General features: G+C 41.8%; 1 non-coding gene across 1 annotated transcript; it reads right to left on the minus strand.

Annotated features, from left to right (window-relative positions):
- Window positions 1-16,320: 16,320 nt before the first annotated feature.
- On the minus strand, window positions 16,321-16,395 carry Trnat-ugu (transfer RNA threonine (anticodon UGU)). The gene has a single exon. It is a non-coding gene; the product is annotated as a tRNA-Thr (tRNA).
- Window positions 16,396-18,989: the final 2,594 nt, after the last annotated feature.

Genomic DNA, 18,989 nt, shown 5'->3' on the forward strand with positions numbered 1-18,989 from the left:
TTTGGGACTGGATGAAGCGTCGTCTCACGCGGTCTGCACGTCCAGCACGAACGCTGGTCCAACTGAGGCGCCAGGTGGAAATGGCATGGCAAGCCGTTCCACAGGACTACATCCAGCATCTCTACGATCGTCTCCATGGGAGAATAGCAGCCTGCATTGCTGCGAAAGGTGGATATACACTGTACTAGTGCCGACATTGTGCATGCTCTGTTGCCTGTGTCTATGTGCCTGTGGTTCTGTCAGTGTGATCATGTGATGTATCTGACCCCAGGAATGTGTCAATAAAGTTTCCCCTTCCTGGGACAATGAATTCACGGTGTTCTGATTTCAATTTCCAGGAGTGTATAATGAAGAGCTTCTAGTCGCTTTCTTCCAAGAGGTCTATTAAAACAACCGATACGTGCGGCCCTGTACGTACTAAAAATGTATGTTCCTTTCCACCAACAAAACCCAACAAGCAGCATTCCATCTCTGCAGCTAACTGTACAGTGTCACACTCTATTGGGAACGTCTTCCGATGGCTGACACATTCCTCCCAAAACCCATTCTCTCTTTTCTTGGACTGTCCCGGCGGAGGTTCGAATCCTCCCTCGGGCATGGGTGTGTGTGTTTGTCCTTAGGATAATTTAGGTTACGTAGTGTGTAAGCTTAGGGACTGATGACCTTAGCAGTTAAGTCCCATAAGATTTCACATACATTTGTTTTTCTCTTTCCTTAGCACTGCACTACTGTCATTTGTGGCCCACTTATCCACAATGGTACCAATTTAGCTTACGACACTGTCTTTGGAGACGGCCATATCGCCCGCTTCTGTGGCACTTTACTGTCGAAATAAACACACGACGGTCAGCACGGTCCCTAGCCGCTGTATCTATCTCCTATTAGTGTGCAGCTGCTCTAATAGACGCGACCAACCCAAAGAACTCTCCAGTCTAACTCTAAGCGACATTTGAATTGGAATGCCTCGCAGAAACCCTTCGAGACCCCTGTTTTCAGCTTCTCTGCATAACATCGTACTCATTTCTTCATTTCATGTCATCTCATGCATCTCAACACTGAGTCTTTGGATCCTATCCCATGATGACTCGACCGATTCCTGCTTCCGTTTTAGCATGTTTAATTTTTCCCTAAAGAAGGGAGTAGTTTCCGATACCTCTGTTGTAATCCTTCAGCAAACTGTTCACATGTTATGCATCCCGCCAGGTTTTAAGGTAGGTGACATATGCTTCACTTTCTCCAGTCAGTCGTAAATTCTTCATACGAAGCCATGTTCCGTCTGACCCAACACAGCTCGGCTGAAGCTAAAACATCACTGGGAAATAACACTTATGTCCTCCGTTGCCCTGCCAGATAAAGATATTTTAACTTTGCTATCGCAGGGTCGATATGAGGAGGGGATACGCTCTTCTTCTGTCCGGCTTCTGTAGTGTTCTAACTAGAGACGGGCAAACTCGTTCATCCTTGGGAACTAGTTCACTGCTGATCGTTCTTTTTTGGGAACCGTTCATTTTTACTCGTTCACGGTTAATTTGTGCTTGGTATATGGTTCTTATGAAAAACTGAAAACTAGTAGTGTAGTTGACTGAAGGATGGAGGGGGCACTTGCCTCCCACCTGCAGTACAGAGTTTTTATTCATTACAGAATTCTTACACATTTTTAGAAGTAATTTCTGTGATTCTGCAGAACATCTCGTTTAGCCAGCTGTAGCCTTGTGTGGCTGATCGCAGGGAAGTAATATAGGGTGGCGCACGGAAAAGTGGCCCCGAGTACAGACTGCTCGCCAATTACGGACGATGTGTTGCCCGTTACGAGCAGATACAACAAACAGACAAACATGTAATAATTAGGCAGTGAAGAAATGACAAGCTAATGCAAGCAACAATTGCGAAACATTAAGATTTGACAGTGGCCCGATGTTGAACTTGATGGAAATACACTCCTGGAAATTGAAATAAGAACACCGTGAATTCATTGTCCCAGGAAGGGGAAACTTTATTGACACATTCCTGGGGTCAGATACATCACATGATCACACTGACAGAACCACAGGCACATAGACACAGGCAACAGAGCATGCACAATGTCGGCACTAGTACAGTGTATATCCACCTTTCGCAGCAATGCAGGCTGCTATTCTCCCATGGAGACGATCGTAGAGATGCTGGATGTAGTCCTGTGGAACGGCTTGCCATGCCATTTCCACCTGGCGCCTCAGTTGGACCAGCGTTCGTGCTGGACGTGCAGACCGCGTGAGACGACGCTTCATCCAGTCCCAAACATGCTCAATGGGGGACAGATCCGGAGATCTTGCTGGCCAGGGTAGTTGACTTACACCTTCTAGAGCACGTTGGGTGGCACAGGATACATGCAGACGTGCATTGTCCTGTTGGAACAGCAAGTTCCCTTGCCGGTCTAGGAATGGTAGAACGATGGGTTCGATGACGGTTTGGATGTACCGTGCACTATTCAGTGTCCCCTCGACGATCACCAGTGGTGTACGGCCAGTGTAGGAGATCGCTCCCCACACCATGATGCCGGGTGTTGGCCCTGTGTGCCTCGGTCGTATGCAGTCCTGATTGTGGCGCTCACCTGCACGGCGCCAAACACGCATACGACCATCATTGGCACCAAGGCAGAAGCGACTCTCATCGCTGAAGACGACACGTCTCCATTCGTCCCTCCATTCACGCCTGTCGCGACACCACTGGAGGCGGGCTGCACGATGTTGGGGCGTGAGCGGAAGACGGCCTAACGGTGTGCGGGACCGTAGCCCAGCTTCATGGAGACAGTTGCGAATGGTCCTCGCCGATACCCCAGGAGCAACAGTGTCCCTAATTTGCTGGGAAGTGGCGGTGCGGTCCCCTACGGCACTGCGTAGGATCCTACGGTCTTGGCGTGCATCCGTGCGTCGCTGCGGTCCGGTCCCAGGTCGACGGGCACGTGCACCTTCCGCCGACCACTGGCGACAACATCGATGTACTGTGGAGACCTCACGCCCCACGTGTTGAGCAATTCGGCGGTACGTCCACCCCGGCCTCCCGCATGCCCACTATATGCCCTCGCTCAAAGTCCGTCAACTGCACATACGGTTCACGTCCACGCTGTCGCGGCATGCTACCAGTGTTAAAGACTGCGATGGAGCTCCGTATGCCACGGCAAACTGGCTGACACTGAGGGCGGCGGTGCACAAATGCTGCGCAGCTAGCGCCATTCGACAGCCAACACCACGGTTCCTGGTGTGTCCGCTGTGCCGTGCGTGTGATCATTGCTTGTACAGCCCTCTCGCAGTGTCCGGAGCAAGTATGGTGGGTCTGACACACCGGTGTCAATGTGTTCTTTTTTCCATTTCCAGGAGTGTATTAATGCAGGCGTACTCGTCATCAATATTCCAGTCGTCCACGTCTGACCACCACTGTGGCTGTTTCCCAACTTAATAGACCACAAGTGTCTCGTATAAAATTCTTCGTTTCGACTTCCACTACATAGCTATTCTACATTGTAAACAATAATCGTTTACACCCTGTATATACTTCACGTTGTCTCTGAGTTCGTAGGTGAAGTAGAGACTTTATGGAAGCATAAAATAAAATGTGGTTTTCTCATACTTGCGTCACACGCTTAGTAAAAATTAGGTTTTTATGTTGCATTATTAAAGTTCAAGCAGCAATAATAATAATAATAATTAAGTTCGCAATAATAAAGTTTTTGGTTTGAAAACTCCTTCTGAACAAATGTTTTTGAGATAATGAGTAAATACGATTTCATGACAATCTATGTCTTTTCAAATGGAGAGGAACCGCTTTTTCTACTGAGCCAAAATGACCTACAACCCACTTCTTTTAGTTTAAAAACAAACTAGCAGGTAATGCAAATTGGAAATAACCAAACTTAAATATAATTAGTGCCTTTCTAAGTGTAATGTTTTGTATATGAAAGATACACGAAAATCGTTTAATATGAATTTTCTTACACTAAAAATTAAGCAAATTATTGAAAGTTAGCTGCTAAATGAAGTCGATGAAACCAAAAAATATATGAATAACAAAAAAGCTTGCCTTGTTATAAGTATGTCTTGTGCTGTTCATCGATTAAATGAAGTGAGCTGATATGCCCATTTGTTGCCTGAAAAGACGTACCTATTACATACAACGTAATTTTTATGTAATTTACGTAAGTATAAAATAGTTTTTGATTACCGGTCGTGGACGCTGAATAGCCAGAACCAAGTGCGAGAACAGTTTCGAACACATGTAAAATAGGCGAGCGCAGTGAACGAAACGAACAAGTGGATACTGAACTAACTAGGAGCAGTCGGCAATGGAACTGAGACAGGTGGTCATGCGAAGAACGACGAGTGCGGCCGAGGGAGACTGAGACTGAGACGAGCACGCGACCGAGGCTGGAACGAGAACTGCCGAAGTGACCGCCGCGACCGAAGTGAACTAGTGAACTACGAACCGATCGTTCCTCGTTCCCGGGAACTACAAGTAGACAGCCGCGACCTAAGTGAACTATGAACCGATCGTTCCTCGTTCCCGGGAACTATAAGCAGACCGCCGCGACCGAAGTGAAGTATGAACCGATCGTTCCTTGGAATTCGTTCCTCGGTCCCTTCGTTCATCTTGGTGAACCGTTCCTTTGCACCCGTTCGTTCGCGAACAACCCATCTCTAGTTCCAGCAGTTCTTATAATTCTTACGGCGTACCATAGCCCATCTCCATTCATTACAATACCATGCCAGATGACCCCAACGTCGGCAACTAGAAACATCTGGTTGGCAAAGCCTTCGAGCATGGCAGCTTGTGCCCGGAAAGATTAGAAATGCACACCTCACAGGTGTCAAATACGATTCATGGCAGTTGCCTCTGAACTCGGACAAATCAGAAGGTTTACAGTGCGCTACTAGAGTTACTTTCAAATTGAAATGAGCATCTCTGCGATCTACCGTGGCCAAGAAATTATACAATGATATAAAAAGGCCAGCAGCTACAAGGTAACAAGACAACCTTCAGTCACCACTCTTTGTTCTGAAGTGCAGACTGCAAGACGAGGGAGGCCGGTACAGCGACCAGTTACGACGGTGCCGGGTGTTGTGAAGACCACTACTTACCACTAGCTGGATGGTGGCCACATTCGAGAGGTCCGCTTCTGTACACGAGTTGTAGCATTAGGGGGGTCAGTAAGGTACCCAACAGAAGCATCCCTGTAGATACGATTGGCCTGAGCAGTTCCGAAGACGGACGTTCGCTTGGACCCAAACTCACAGCAACATCTAAGCGACGGTTGTCGTGAAGGTGGCAGCCAAGGGCTCCATCAGCACACAGCATACAGCTGGGGTACACTTACAGCCAGGGAGGCCGCATTCAGGTGCCCAGCCAGTAAGCAAAACACGGCAACTTGCAATCAATCAGTTTGGCCCTTCGTTGGAGGAAGGTGTAGAAGATCGTCATCTTCTATTAGTCGCCAGTGTGGCCAGTTGATAGTGGCAGCGTGGAGCGATGAAGTCTAGTCACAGCCGGCAGGTTGTCGTCTTAGCCGGGAGGCTGTGGTCTTGTAGTTGAAGTCTTCAAACAGGCAGCAAGCAGCACATAATGCTGTGCCAAAAGAGTTAAGTGTAACTAGCGAGAATGCCAGTCCGCCGGGATGCGGAAGGAATGACCAGACACTGAGGACGAGACATCCGAAAGAAAGGGTATTTAAAGCCAGACATCATTTCACTGTAACTGATTAGACAGCCCTCGTTTAACCAGAGGTTTCAGAGATCCTGTCCGCACCATGGTGTCTCAGTGTGGACTTTTTTCCCGCTTATGCATTTTTTATCAGCACTGGAAGACGTTGGAGTGGCGGAGCTCAGATATTGCATGTTATTATTCCATGTTGTAGAATTTACAGAACGACCTGTCCCCTGTGTGGCAGTGAGTTACGAGTGTTGGCTTCCTGTTCCAGTATAGGCACTGTTGGTGTGGTCTGAATTATGATTTGACACATGGTATGAGTCACTCATTTACTGGCTACAGACTTTGAACTTCTCCTCTTCAGTTCTGACATCAAGAATTAGAAAACATTTAAAAACTGTTTGTGTTACAAAGCCTTAACTGTTAACTAGTTTTTCGCTACACTGTTGTCCAATTGCGATGGGCTTCATTGTGTTGTATTGTATTTCCCCTGAATGTATTTAAGTGTTGCGTATTTCTTGCTGCCTGAAGTCGTTAATTACTGACTAAAACGTTGACAAAAAAAATAGTAAAAAGCAAGAATTATCCACTTTTATGCAAGTGATGTTTCTACTCGGTGTGGAGAAACACCCCGCATAATGTATCTGCAAATGTGATTTACGCTTAAATTCAAGAAATACTGGGAATAAGCCTTATGAAACAAATGTACTATTCATTACGACTAATCTCAGGATCATTAGGTTTTTAACATTTATTTCTTTATGAAGCGTTGCGAGCCACTGTTACTCATTTCAGAACACTCATTTTCTCACAGCATTAAAGATCAACACATCGTTTTGAACAAAAAATATTCAGAATTTTAGAAATTTTTGAGAAATCACGTTTACAGCAATTCGGAAAGTAAATTATATTATTATCATAATTTTTTCAATTGTAGCCTCTATATCTGCATACTTCATTAGTTTACCAATATGTGAATTTAGATATTTCTATGATTTCTGGCATATGCTGTGTAAAATTTTAATGCATGCATTCTAAGTACGGATAAGCGTCTCAGCACAGACACCGAGCGAGGTGGCGCAATGGTTAGCACACTGGACTCGCATTCGGGAGGACGACGATTCAATCCCGCATACGGCCATCCTGATTTAGGTTTTCCGTGATTTCCCTAGATCACTTCAGGCAAATTCCGGGGTGGTTCCTTTGACAGGGCACGGCCGACTTCCTTCCCTAATCCAGTGAGACCGGTGACCCCGCTGTTTGGTCTCTTCCCCCAAATCAATCCAAATCAGCACAGACTTTAAAACGAATGAAATGATGAAGAAAAGAAAAAGTTTGATTACATTTCTTAAGGAATTTAACATATTTGAAATCATTAACTGGAGTGTATTAATTTCCGGAAAGATAATGTTTTTATTTGGGTTGGGACTCGAAGGCAGACGTGTGTGCTGCTCATGCTACACGCGGTTACGGTCACCTCACAGATTCAACAAGCCAGAACATTTCTGTTTGTTTCTAAACCCTACAGAAATTCTCCAAAAGTCTTTCTGGACCATGATTCCTTGAGAAAGGTCATAGTTGCGACTGCCACAGCAACACTCTATAGGTGATTGTAAAAGTGCGTTTTTCAGGCTACAGTAAAGCGCATGTGAACATTGTCACTGCCAAATATACGCGTAGCGTCTATTATAAAAGATTACGGAAAACCAGTAATGAAATTACGGTGAATTAGTATTATTTTTCAGGATTACCTCCATCTATATTTACGTACATTCTCTGCAAAACGCTGTGGAGTGCATGTCAGAGGGTACTTAGCATGGAATCATGTGTTAAGGTATCTTCCCGTTCTCATCTACTATATGCGGCGCGCTGAGAACGGCTGTTTTCGTTCCCCTGTCGGTGGTGTAACTAGTCTAATCGTGTCTTAATGCTGCCTACAGGGACGGTACGTAGGGGGATGAAGAATATCTCTAGATTCATTACTTAATACTGATTCTCGAAACTTTGTAAGTGGGCTTTCGTGGGATAACAGACGTCTACCTTCAAGCGCCTACCAAATCGAGTTTATAAACTCTCCCGTGGCACTTTTGTGTGAGTCAAGCAAACCTATAAACATTCGTGCTGCCCTTGTTTGTACCTGATCAATGTCCCAGTTAATTCAGTTTGTTGTGTGTGCCACACACTTGAGTAATATTCTGAGACGGGAGGCCCAAGTGACTTGTGACTTGTAAGTAGTCTGCTTTGTATCACTATGAATTAATGTGCCAGGGAGTTTCAGTATCTTCTGTGGACTTTGCTGAGTTTTCCCAGTACCCTGGCAATGAACCAGGGTCTTCCACTTGGGTTACCTACCACTGAGACTATATTGTCATTCATTTCCGTATCCTTAAAAGTTTTTAGACCCAGGCTTTTGTACGAGTCGACTGATTCTAATAAATATGAGACGTTGTAACCACAGGATACTACATTCTGCTCTTTTCTGGAGTTTACAGTTTTAGATTCTTGGACGTTTAAAACAAGTTTCCAATCTTTGCACCACTCTGGAACCTTATGACGATCTTACAGTGTATTCGGATACTACTTTATTATAGATAGCTGCATTATCTGCAAAATCTCTGAGGTCAGTATCGACATTGTATGTCAACATTATGCGATATGGAGGATGTAGGGTCAGTGCACCACTCTCTCGGCCTTTTCCAGATTTCTAGCTCCTGGAGCCACTACTTGTCGTCCAAGTAGCTCCTCAATCGCCTGTACGATCTTGACTGGATCCCTTTCCACTCCTCATACCAAAGTGAAAATACTGACTGTATCGGGAATTGAACCCGCATCGTGCTCGTGGTAGTCTGCCTCACAATCCTCCCAGCTACGTAGGTAGGTAGGAATTAATCTATAAATATTATAAAAGTGGAGGTATATACGCATGTGTATGTATTTGTATGTTCCACATCTCATTCTAAACCACTAGTCTGAATTCAACCAAACTTGGTACACATATCCCTTGCTGTTAGGCTATAATAGCTGCAACGGGTAGGGGGGGGGGGGGGGAGAATCACCTAACTATCACAATTCAGGAAATATGACGTGATAAACCCTGAGATCCGTGAGAAATTGCCGCATTGTGCGTGACGTTTAAATTTATTACTTCTTTACTACTAACTTTGTTCGCAACACATTTTGCAGACAGTATTGACTTATGTACGTACGAAATTATATCAGTGTATGACACATAGAGCAGGAGATATGACTTCATAAACACTGCGGGGCGACGAGATTGCCGCATTGTGCATCACATTTAAATTTATTACTTCCTCGCTGCTAACTCTTTTAGCAAAATATTTCGCTGACAGTATTCACATATGCCGCAAAGACATGACGTCATAAACACTGAGATATGTGAAAAAAGTTTCAACCTTCAAATTTTAATACACTTATGCTTTACTACTGAGACACCCCCAGAGTCGATTCAGTATAAGGAAATATCCAACACCCGGTAGGCTTTTCACAGCTTTCAACGGAAAAGCGCAAAGACTGTAGTCGAAACTAAAGTCGTCTATAGAGTTACAAAATCGCGTTGTAGAAACGCAATGCAGCAGCTCCCAGCGTACAGAAACTGTTCGGAAGATCATCGTGCCTAATCTGGATACTGTACTTATACATGTGTATATTATGCATGTTACTGTGTGTAACTGTTTCATAATTTCAGAGGTATTTTAACGAATACATGCGAATGAAATTTTTTTGGTATTTCATTACAGTCTCAGTTCCTTTTTTGTTTTAGTTTTTAACAGAAAATTGGCAAAATGAATATACCGACAGTGTCGGGTGTGTCAGCTGGTATACAGTAAAAAAGAAAGTCCGAGATACCTCCGTAGAGCACGCCTGATATAAGTTCTACTAGTAGCTCTATCGATGGCTCCATTAGAGTTGCACTCTACAAAAATTGCGATTCGGTTATTTCGGTACAGTACATAAATACATAGCACCTATAGTGTTGGTAGCATTAGAAGGGAAGGAAACGTAAATAAATGTGTATGACAGAACCTGCTAACTTGTTTGCTAGTTTTACACATCGTTAGATGTGTTCTTCGTTCAGTGTTAGTGCATTACATATTTTATATCGTTACCATATATAAACTGTATTTTATAAGTGATAAATATTAGCTGCTCGCGTTACTTCTGCGCTTCCATGTGCGCAAAACAATTACTTGTGATGCAAGTACAGTTTACACGCACAAATACAAAAAATCTATATATCGATAGTTGTTGTTATTATTTTGTACCCAATAGAACATTCTTCATACGAGATTCTTATATGAACCAACCTAAGCTACCAGGAAAACTACCGTAGTATATGCTTATTTACCACAGTCTACGGAAACCTACGGTACTTTTACAACTCGATTCTCCGTTTAAGATAACATGTTGCCTTTTCCGTAGCAAGAAATCCTCAGTTAAGTCACTAATTTTGTTTGATGGCTCATATCATCGGAATTTTGTTAATAATCGTCACAAAGTCACAAAGGTAGCAGGCTGAACACAGGAGGAAAGTAGATACAGGAACTGTCGCTGTAAGAGTTATAAATTGTCGTAGCTGGGTTGACAAAGTGCCAGAGCTCCAAGCTCTAATACATAGCACTGATGCTCAAACCGTTATAGACACTGAAAGCTGGCTAAATCCGGAGACACGTCCAGCTGAAATTTTTGCGATGAACCTAACGGTGTTCCGAAAGGATATGTTAAACACAGTTGTAAGTAGGCTGTTTATGTTTTCTTATTGGCAACGTTACGTAGCGCTCTGAATGAAAATCACTGGCTGTGCTGTTTTATGTTTTCTTATTGGCAACGTTACGTAGCGCTATGTATGAAAATCACTGGCTGTGCTGTGTGCAGTCTGTGGCTAGTTTGCATTGTTGTCTGCCATTGTAGTGTCGGGCAGCTGGATGTTAACAGCGCGTAGCGTTGCGCACTTGGAGGTGAGCCGCCAGCAGTGGTGGATGTGGGGAGAGAAATGGCGTAGCTTTGAAATTTGTAACACTGGATGTCATGAACTGCTATATATATTATGACTTTTGATGACTATTAAGGTAAATACATTGTTTGTTTTCTATTAAAATCTTTCATTTGCTAACTATGCCTATCAGTAGTTAGTGCCTTCCGCAGTTTGAATCTTTTATTTAGCTGGCAGTAGTGGCGCTCGCTGTACTGCAGTAGCTCGAGTAACAAAGATTTTTGTGAGGTAAGTGATTTGTGAAACGTATAGGTTAATGTTAGTCAGGGCCATTCTTTTGTAGGGATTTTTGAAAGTCAGATTGCGTTGCGCCAAAAAATATTGTGTGTCAGGATAAGCACAGTCTTGTATAATTGTTCAAAGGGGACGTTTCATATGTCGACCCTTAGCTGAGGATACCTCACTGGAATCTTTTGATTTTTTCTTGTAGTTTGTGTAATTAGTGTAGCTATTGTTTATTGCTAGCGCGTAATTGTAGAGAGAATCTCCTTTGTAGTTACAGTCTTTCATTGTTGTTGTGGCATGCATGTAGATTTGCACCAAGTATTTCGCAGCTGCGCTTGTAATTAACTAGATACTATTTTCAGTGCTATGTTAATGTGTTTTCTTATTTTGCTCTTCAAATTGTGCTTTTCTGTGTTGTCGTGTGAAATATTGTGACAATAATGGCGTGACAGTGAATGACAGTGAAGACAAAAGCAGTGTGTTAGTGCCACCATGTAATGAATTAACTAATGTTCAAACTAGTGATTTGGTAATTGTGCATAGGGAAATAGAGCGGGCGGCAAATAATGGCGTAGACAGTGAAACAATTAGTGAACAGAGAAGCATTATCGATCGATCGGTCGGCAATAGCTCGCCTGAGGAATCGGGAATGACAGGACACAATTTTGCAAATACTGCAGATTCAGGTTTTGGGTCCTTACCGTTTTCTCAAGTAAGTCAAGACACATTATCTGCTTGTTAAAATGTGAATGTTGCCGGTGCAACTTCACTGCCGAAAAGCACTGAGGAACATGTTTGAGACACCAGTGCATTGTTATTACTGTTAATGCAACAAATGGGACCAAAATCTTCAAAAGTTAGACACAATGGAACAAAATCTTCAAAAGTTAGACACAATGGAACAAAATCTTCAAAAGTTAGACAACACACTTGAACAAACACGTGAAGATTTAACTACTGAGTTACATAAAATCGAATCGAAATGTCAAAAAGTCTGTAATGACGTAAAAACACAAATTTGTGAGCATTTCCCAACTATTTTTTCGCGTCATGAAAATGCATTACAGAGTCACGAAGCAGCCATAAAAGAACTGCGAACTAATGTTCATGAAAATCACGACACCTTGCAAGCTAAAATTGACTCAGTTGCATCTACCGATTCAGTTATGCAACTTGCAAAAACTCAGGAAAACTTAAAGGACACAGTAGATACTCTGAAAATTGGTTCAGAAAGACACATGGAGGAAATTAGTTCATTATCAGAGAAAGTAGTTGAACTTTCGGATCAGCTAAATAATTTATCTACGAAGGTAGATGATAATCTGAATGACACAAAACCGGTAGTCTTTAATGACACAGAAGAGTGCGAACAAATTAGGAAATTCAAACAAAATCAGAATCAAATTAATACGCAACACCAAAGAGAAATCCGGGAAGTACAAGATCAGTTGACACAGGTAATACAAGAATTACATATTTTAGAGGCCACTCGTGCTCCAATACGGGAAGAGGGACATAGAAATACGGAACAGCCACAAAATAATAACTCAGGGCACTTCGGAAATTATGAAGCAAATTGTCAAGGTACACCGAATTTTGAGATGGAACCGCCGAAACGACGTAACAATGACCGATATGCGACTCGCCGACATGATGATTTTGACTATAAGCTGTTCATTACTACACGTAAATTTAAAACATTTAAGAATTCTGGCAACGACATTCATCAACAAGCGTGGCTCCATCAATTCTCTCATTGTTTTCATTCCAACTGGTCATTAGAGCACAGATTAGAATTTATGTGTGGCTATTTAGAGAATGAACCAGCTGTAAGAATGCGATCGGTCATTCACGATTGTCACAGTGAAGGAGAATTTTACCATACCTTCCTCTCAGCATATTGGTCTCAAGCTACACAAGACCGAGTAAAACATAGCATCATGATGATGAAACACTTTGAACAATCAGATGTTTCCAGTCTTGTCAAATATTTTGAAGACATGTTGCATAAGAATCAATATCTTTCAAACCCATACAGCCCTTCAGAACTCATCCGCATTTGCTTAATGAAATTGCCTGAACATTTAAGAAATATTATTTTGGCAGGACGTTGCAAAGACGACATTGAAGCTTTTCAGGGACTCTTACAAGAATTAGAATTTGACACAGACAGTCGCGGGATGTGAAAACAGGAAAACAATCACTACAGGTCACATCCGTCACAATTCCGTGACGACAGAAACAATAACTGGACACGACAAGTCTATTCTTACAACGCAAATCGTGACCAAAACCGACACCACCCGTATGACACTCACTGGCAGAGTAATAATAGTTACAGAGGAAGATCACATTTCCGTAGTAATGAATATGACAGAAACAATCATAGAAACAGAGAATATGGCAACCAGAACTATTATTATCAAGGGAGGCAGAATAACTTCAGAGGCAACAGTTCAGTGCGCAGTTACGATTCAGGGAGAAATTCTCCACCACTTAACCGACAAGAAAGAAACTACAGGAACTACCGACATGACGACAGACGATATGATCGTACCGAGAGAGCTGAATTGCATCAGAAATGGCGGGATTCAAACAGAGCAGGGCCATCTCGACAAGGTGAATTTGTAGAAGTTAGGTCTCCTAATCCCAATAACGACGCGCGCCAACAAAGAGACAGACAATAACCCGCACCGCAGACAGCCACGTGCGCCGGCTGGCTCAGCGAAAAATAACATAGACGCTAACCTTGAGAAAAATTTTAGCATTCCGCAACGACGTACACAACATGATAATTACTTGGAAGTTGAAACTCTGCACACTAGAAAGGGTAAATGATTGTACCACATTTCACATGTAAAACCGTTTATTGAAAGATAATCTGCTTTTTAACTTCGTCTTTGCCATAAAACTTTTCACTTCACGTTTCTAGTATTCTTTGTCACACTTAGAAACTGTTAACATGCAACTATGTTTTAAAATAAACTATCCAGTCTAGAACCTAGGGATCATATTTAGACAGTAATTACGAATGCATTGTTATGGTGAACAGACGTCACAGTGTTATTGTGTGTGTACATTCTTGCTTGTTAGTTGCACGATTACATACTTAGAACGTATACTGGTACTGCTAATGAGATTTTAATGCAACATTTTGGTTTACTTGAAAATACATTCTGGATTTAAAGTACTTTCAGTGAGATACCAGATGACACAGTGGTTAGTTTATGTGACAGCTACACGATTTTATCACGACACTACTAATGAGTGACAATTTACAATGTTGCTTTTGCAGTGTTTCTGTTTTATATCTGCACAGTTTTTCTGTATTATTCTTGAAAGTAAAACATGTTTTAGTAGTGACTTTTGTGGTATAGCTACTATGAGACTGCCTTTTCCGTAGCACAACAATACGTTACAGCACAGTACTTACGGCAATAAGAGTAATAACTAAGATATCTATACGCAAAGCATTGCACTTTTGTTTATCTAGAGGTAAGTACATTGGCTTCTGCAGAACTTAGCTCTCGGAGGACAATAACTACGACACTTCCACAGAGATTATCTTACAGCAAGACGCACATTTAGCGCTACAGGACACGTATTTCAGTGATTAATTTTGTACTTAAATCATTTATTTTTAAAGATATTTGAAGTACAATGATACAAAGGGTTTCTGTGATACATTTCATTCCATTGATGTAATCTGTAACACCTGAGGGTATAATTACATTAATCCTCAGGGGGGTACAGGCTTACTTTGTGTACCATGTGTTTGGCAAGCACAAGGAACCCTAGCTAATATGGTATTTGCTTATACAACTTTACAGATCAGTACCATATTTCTCTAACACATAAATTACACAGCTATATGATCATTTAACTGAGAGAGACAAACATTTTTTTACTACATCAGTGACACATGTTAACCCAAATACACAGTTGGATAACTTCACACTTATGAAACTGTATTTTGTCTGTACTTTTGCGAACTGTTCATATTTTTTCGGAACCATTGTGATACTATGAGAGCTTTGAATGATGTATTTGGTATGAGATCATGATTTTTAAAGTATGTTTGAGGTAGATGACACTATTGAAATGGGCAGAGAATTCTTTTTAGGTTTTGAAATTACTGCAGAAAGCTACGACGATTTTGAGACTTGACTGAGGTGCTATGATGCTATTGTTATGATGACTATGTGTATTATGCTGTTGAGGTATGTTTATGATCAATAAGCTGATGATATATGAGGAATTTGATTATGCTATGTATTTATTATGATGAAATATTGAAGAAGTGTCGACGAATATGTATATATGTAATAAGGTAAGGAATAATGAGTAGTGGTTAGGGACTCAGGTTTGTGAAAAAGGATGTTGGAAACCAAGAATCGTACTTTAAGAGTTATGAAATGTGTGTAAATGCGTGAATGTACCACAATGCTGAGGAAAATTTTTTGGACACTGTAATATTTACAAGATTTTGTTTCTACAGATTTGTAACGCAAATATTTCGACCTGTGAAATTTTATTTGTATCCAACTGTCACTGTAGTGGAAACTGATGTAAATATTTCGGTAGGTCACTGTAAGCACCCAGCTGCGCGACAGTCGCCTGGAAAACAGCCATTAGTGTGTGCCTTTCAGAGGCACAGGTAGAGAAAAAAAGAGGCCATTATCCTCGCTATTGACATTTCTTTGTAGAAAGCATCGCAAATACGACACGCCCAAACTTTAAAACATATGATAACACTGTGGAGCTCTTAATTTATGATATTTACTGAAATGCCTAATGAAATGACAAGAAATATTTTTATGTCTATACATCTGATTATAACTACTGTCTTTCTAGTTGAGAGATTTTTTTTACTACCTTATGAAATGCCATATGGCTAATGAATGGTGTTTCATGCCTTCCTTTGTACATATTTGCTCATTTTCTATAATATCTAGTTTGTAGCTGCATTGCAGCATTGGTTATTATAAAATTTAATAGATGCACTAATATCACTATTTTCTGTCTACAGACCCAATAAAGAATACGTTTCTGATATACTTTCTTAGAAAAGAGAGCACAAATACACATTTCCCTTCACAGGAATTGCATAAATAATTTTCTTAATGACTTGGTAATTTTCTTGCAGAGTAAGTTTTTGTGATGCAGCACTCTAGTGTTAAGATGTGACATAGATATTAAACATGGCCATTTTTACTGTAACATTTTTTCTGCTTGAGCTATGTCATGGTTAGATATAAGTTATTGCATTTGCTGCTGCTGTTTGCCAGGCATAGTGCTACTAAATTTCACTTTACATTACTCTGTTAAGCCATGAAATGATAATTAAATGGACACCCTAGCTGCAAACAGGCGTTGATGTACTTCATTGGGGACATGTTGAAAATGTGTGCCCCAACCGGGACTCGAACCCGGGATCTCCTGCTTACATGGCAGACGCTCTATCCATCTGAGCCACCGCGGGCACAGAGGATAGTGCGTCTGCAGGGACTTATCCCTTGCACGGTCCCCGTGAGATCCACATTCCCAACATGTCCACACCATTACATTCGTAGTGCGCCTAATAGATGTTTGCTCATTATACTCATTACTCGTGGCAGATTAATCTACCAAGTCCCTTACGAGTTCGGGCATAGCGTGTGCGTTCGCACAAGAAGGTCAATGGCCGGGAAGCCATATTTTAACTATATATGACGGTAGTATCTGTTCCCGAAAGAACAGTTACCGTGGATGACCATGCATCTTTGCTAAAAATGAAATGATGATTAAATGGACACCCTAGCTGCAAACAGGCGTTGATGTACTTCATTGGGGACATGTTGAAAATGTGTGCCCCGACCGGGACTCGAACCCGGGGTCTCCTGCTTACATGGCAGACCGTATACCGTACGCCAGACGAAAGCTCCGTACCCAAAGACTGGAAATTGCACAGGTCACACCAAAATTCAAGAAAGTTAGTAGAAATAATCCACTAAATTACAGGCCCATATGATTAACGTCGATATGCAGCAGGATTTTGGGACATATATTGTGTTCGAGCATTATTAATTACCTCGAAGAAAACGGTCTATTGATACATAGTCAACAATTATTTAGAAAACATTTTCCTTGTGCCAACACAATTATCTCTTTATTTACACGAAGTGTTCAGTGCTATCGACAAAGGATTGCAAACTGTTTCCATATTTCTAGATTCCCAGAAGGCTTTTGACACTATACCTCGGAAGCGGCTAGTAATCAAATTGCGTGTTTGTGGAATATCGTCTCAGACTGGATTCGTGACTTACTGTCAGAGACGTCACTGTTCTTAGTAAGAGACTACAAGTCATCGAGTAAAGCACAAGTGATTTCTGGCGCCTCAAGGTGGTGTTATAAGACCTTTGCTGTTCCTTATCTATACAAACGATTTAGGCGACAATCTTAGCAGCCGTCTTAGGTTGTTTTCAGATGACGCTGTTGTTTATCGACTAGTAAAGTAATCAGAAGATCACAAAAAATTGCAAAACGATCTAAAAAGGATATCTGTATGGTGCAGAAATCGGCAGTTGACCCTAAATAACGAAGTGTGAGGTCATCCACACGAGTACTGAAAGGAATCCGTAAAACTTCGGTTACACGATAAATTAGTCAAATGTAAATGCCGTAAATTCAACTAAAAACCTAGGAATTAAAATTACGAACAACTTACATTGGATGGAACACACAGAAAATTTTGAGGAGAAGGCTAACAAAAGACTGCGTTTTATTGGCAGGACACTTAGGAAATGTAACAGATCTACTAAGGAGACCGCCTACACTACTCTTGTCCGTCCTCTTTTAGAATACTGCTGTGCGGTGTGGGATCCTTACCAGATAGGATTGACGGAGTACATCGAAAGAGTTCAAAGAAAGGCAGCAAGTTTCGTATTATCACGAAATAGGGGAGAGAGTGTCGCTGAAATGACACAGGATTAGGGATAAACATCATTAAAACAAAGGCGTTTTTCGTCGGGACGGAATCTTCTCACGAAATTCCATAATGGTATTTGTTGTAGAATCATGGAACACATTTCGTGTTCAGACATAGTGACCTTTCTAGACTCTGAGAAGCTCATCTGCAGAAACCAGCATGATTTTAGGAAACAGCGGTCATGCGAGACACAGCTGGCCCTCTTTGTGCATAATATACAACAGGCTCTAGATACCGGCTCCCAGGTTGATGCCATATTTCTCGACTTTCGAAAGGTGTTCGACTGAGTTCCGCACTGTCGCTTGCTACAAAAAGTGCGCGCTTATGGTCTATCCAATGACATATGCGATTGGATAAAAAGTTTTCCAACTGACATGGAGCAGTATGTCGTCCTGAACGGGGTAACTTTAACAGAAACAAGAATAACTTCGGGTGTGCCCCAGGGCAGCGTAACAGGTCCTCTGCTTTTTACGATTTACATAAACGATCTGGTTAATGGTATTGACAGCGGCCTTAGACTGTTTGCCGATGATGCTGTTGTCTACAGGAAAGTAGTATCATACAAAAGTTGTGAACAAATCAATAAGGATTTGCAGCAAATAAATGCGTGGTGTAATGACTGGCAGTTATCTCTCAATATTAGTAAGTGTAATCTACTGCTTATAACAAGACGAAAATCCCCATTAATGTATGAGTACAAAATAAATGATCGGTCTTTGGAAGCGGTAACATCAGTCAAGTATCTGGGCGTGGCTATTCGAAATGATCTCAAATGGAATGATCAGATTACACAAGTAACGGGTAAGGTGAATTCTAGATTGCGGTTTACTGGTAGAATCCTGAAGCGATGCAGTCCTTCAACAAAGGGAATAGCTTACAATACGTTAGTTCGTCCAGTCTTAGAGGATTTTTCGTCTGTATGGGACCCTTAGCAGTTGGGGCTGATTCAAGAGATTGAAAAGGTCCAAAGAAGAGCGGCAAGATTCGTGACTGGTACATTTAGCCATTGCGAGAGCGTTACAAATCTCATAGAAAGTTTGAAGTGGGCCACACTTGCAGATAGACGACGCGCTATACAGAAGGGGCTGCTCACTAAATTCCAAAATCGAA

This window comes from Schistocerca nitens, chromosome 4 (assembly GCF_023898315.1).
Source record: "Schistocerca nitens isolate TAMUIC-IGC-003100 chromosome 4, iqSchNite1.1, whole genome shotgun sequence".
Lineage (NCBI taxonomy): Eukaryota > Metazoa > Arthropoda > Insecta > Orthoptera > Acrididae > Schistocerca > Schistocerca nitens.